Source organism: Pan troglodytes, chromosome 14, assembly GCF_028858775.2.
Source record: "Pan troglodytes isolate AG18354 chromosome 14, NHGRI_mPanTro3-v2.0_pri, whole genome shotgun sequence".
Taxonomy (NCBI): Eukaryota; Metazoa; Chordata; class Mammalia; order Primates; family Hominidae; genus Pan; species Pan troglodytes.
The window spans coordinates 24154292-24157720 of NC_072412.2; the positions used below are offsets into that span (position 1 = coordinate 24154292).

The window sequence follows — 3429 nt, forward strand, 5'->3', positions numbered from 1 at the left end:
GGTTTCCCATCAGTAAGGTGAGAATAAGATATCAGTCAGGGTTCCTAGTTGCAAACAACAGAAATAAACTCTGTTTATATGAAGGAGAAAATAATGTATTAAAAGGATACTGGGAAAAATAGCTTGGCAGCTCCTCCTCAAGTTAAACATAGAATCACTACATGACCCAGCAATTCCATTCCTAGGTCTATACTTGAAAGAATGGAAAGTAGATCTCCAAACAAAAACTAGTACATGAATATTCATAGCAGCTCTATTCACAATCGCCAAAACCTGGACACAACCCACTGTCCATCAACAAATGAATGGGTAAACAAAATATAATATATCCAAGCAATGGGATATTGTTTGGCCGTAGAAAGGACTGAAGCTCTGATACATGCTACAACATGCCTTGAAAACATTCAAAGAAAAAATCAGACCACATAATCTATGATTCCATTCATATCAAACATCCAGAAAAAGCAAATCCATGGAGACAGAATGCACTAGTGGTTGCAAGGGACCGTGTGGGGAAGGGAGGAATGAAAGCGGCTGCTTCTTGGGTACGGGGTTTCCATTTGGGTGATGAAGTTCTAGAACTAGATAGTGGTGATGACTGCACAACATTGAAAAAGTATTTAATGTCACTGGATTGTACACATGATGTCTGGCAAGTCGCAGAGTGGCTGGGTGTGTGGGAACCATGCCCGTGACCGGTCCTCAGGGATGCTGCTGCTGCAGTCGCTGAGGGTCCTAGTTGCTGGGCGCTACACCTGCACGGCTGACCCAGGGTCTCCATGGCCTGTCACTGTGCCAGCTGCCCGAGAGAGGTCCTTGGGGGTCCCTGGGACTCTGGGCAAATGCCTCTGATTGGCTGCCTCACATCCCACCTTACACTGCAAGGAAGGCTAAGGAAGCAAGTCCCTGGCATTTTTATCTTCTGCTGTGGGAGTCAGTCCCTGCCTCCCACTGAGACACAGGAGGGGGAATTCTCCCAAACACAGGAAGATGGCAGAGAGGCACTTCAGGACCACCAGCGTGCACAGAGTTAATGCCTGCTTCAAAGACAGAAGAGAACCTGTCTGAGGAGTGTGGTGCATGGGGGATGTGCAGGAAATGCTAAGACAGGGGCAGATCATGAAGTCAATATTGCTCTCTAAAGGGTTCTTCGTGGGTGGCAACTTTCCCTCCCCTCTTCAACCTCCTCTGAACGCCCCCAACTTCTGCCACCATACAAAAACTCATTATTCAGAGACAATTGCTCTCTCACCTTTCCTATCTAGATGTTTCTAAACTTTGAACAAGATGGTAATCGCAGCTGGTCATTTGTCTAGCAGACACTAATCCTTGCCTCTGGGCTCTGTGATGTGCTTTGCAGTTTAGCACAAGGACCTTGCTGCCGTACACTTAATAACCCAATAATGGTGAGATGGTGCTCAGGAGGGGGCTGGAGCTGGGGGGACCTGCTCTGCCCTCTGCGCTAGGTGACAAAGCACCTGTCTCCTGTCTGCTGTTTGGCCATGATCCCCACGGTACCATTCACAGCCCCTCCCAGCTGGGTGTCAGGGTGGGGCGCTATGGAACATCTTGCCTCTTATCTCCTATACAGACAATTCCAGAAGTAAATAGAAGCAAAATAGGATGCAAGTTAGGTTTTCTTTTTTTCTTTTTTTTTAAAAGGGTAGATTTTGATATAATTTTAAAATTTCACAGAAGTTGCAAATACAGTACCTATATTGTACTATATACTGTTTATCCAGATTCAACAATTGTTTAACATTTTATGCCATTCGCTTTTTCACTCCTCTCTCTTCCTCCTCCTCCCTTCTCTCTCCCTGTCCCTCCCCCTACAGACTGTGCTATTTTACCTCTGAATGCTCAAAAACAAAGACCATCTTGTACATGACCACAGTGTAATTATCAAAATCCGGAGACTTAACACTGATACAATATTATTACCTTAATCCTCAGCCCATAATCAAAGCTCATCAATTGCCCAATAATGCCCACTATAGCTTTTTGGAGATTTTCAAGATGTCGATTTCTAGTTTAATTTCACTGTGGTCAGAAAACGTGCTCCCCGAAATGTCAACCTTTTGAGATTTACTACATCTTATTTTCTGGTTCCCCCCTTGTCCTCCTCAGCACTCCAGCTGGCTCCTTCTGGAAGTTTCCCTGGACTCTCTCCCACTCAGGCACAGCTGAGAGGTCAGTTGAAGACCTGGGGGAATTTATACACAGGTTTTAGGGCTCTCGTCCCTTGCTCCTTTCTTTCTTTTTTTTTTTAAGTCTTTTCATTTTTATCATTCAAAAAAGTTTCATTTTTTAAATTTAGCTTTCTGTCTCTGTGCTTGTGCCTTCAACACTTTCACAACGATTTTCTGCTCCTCGATAAGGAAAGCACGCTTGATCCCGTCACGAACACATTTAGTACGCGTGGAACCACCACAGGCCCTGCGGACATGTTTCTTTGTTTTGGACAATCTCTTAAGAACTTTAGGTCTTACAGCACGAACCCCTCAAAGTCTGCCTGGGCACACGCTACATGCAGATTTTGGTGCTTTCCCAACCTTGGTATAAAAGTACACAGCTCCGTTATCAGGGGTTCGGGGCAGCCTAGTTTTGTTAGAGGCTGTATTGTAGGAAAGCCTACGATAGTAGGTCAAACGCTGGACCATTCTGAGTGACTGCAGACAACGTTCCCGGAAGCGCTCCCTTGCTCGTTTTTTTTTTTTTTTTTTTTTTTTTGGCGGGGGATGGAGTCTCTCTCTGTCGCCCAGGCTGGAGTGCAGTGGCGCAGTCTCGGCTCACTGCAACCTCCGCCTCCCGGGTTCACGCCATTCTCCCGTCTCAGCTTCTGAGTAGCTGGGACTACAGGCGCCGGCCACCACGCCCGGCTAATTTTATTTTTGTATTTGTAGAAGAGACGGGTTTTCACCGTGTTAGCCGTGTTAGCCAGGATGGTCTCGATCTCCTGACCTCACGATCCGCCGGCCTCGGCCTGGCAAAGTGCTGGGATTACAGGCGTGAGCCACCGCGCCCCACCCTTGCTCCTTTCAACCTGGCGTTTTCCCCCCCTCATTTTCCAGCCATTTAGGAATCCCGCCTCCATCCGCTGAGCCCTCAAGGCAGTGAGAGAGACTACTTTCCACATCAGCCCCAGCGGAAAACCTGGCAAACGCTCATCCCTTACAGATGGACGCTCTTCCAGTTTCTGCCTGTTCTATCCACTTTCTGATAGTTCTTTAAGAAACTTAGTTTCTTAACTGTTTGAAGAACTATTTAAAGAAGAACTATTTAACTGAAGAACTATTTGCTTTCAAATAGTTCTTTAAGAAAACTTTTTTTGTCCAGATTTTGTACATCAACACACACACACACACGCACAGACACATATAATTAGGAATGCATCTTGTTTATGTCTCATTCTATAATATGTTACTATCA

The 3429-nt window shown here is 45.8% G+C and overlaps 1 pseudogene; it reads right to left on the reverse strand.

The window, feature by feature from the left end:
* Positions 1-2296: 2296 nt before the first annotated feature.
* Positions 2297-2690, reverse strand: LOC745744 (large ribosomal subunit protein eL34-like; annotated as a pseudogene).
* Positions 2691-3429: the final 739 nt, after the last annotated feature.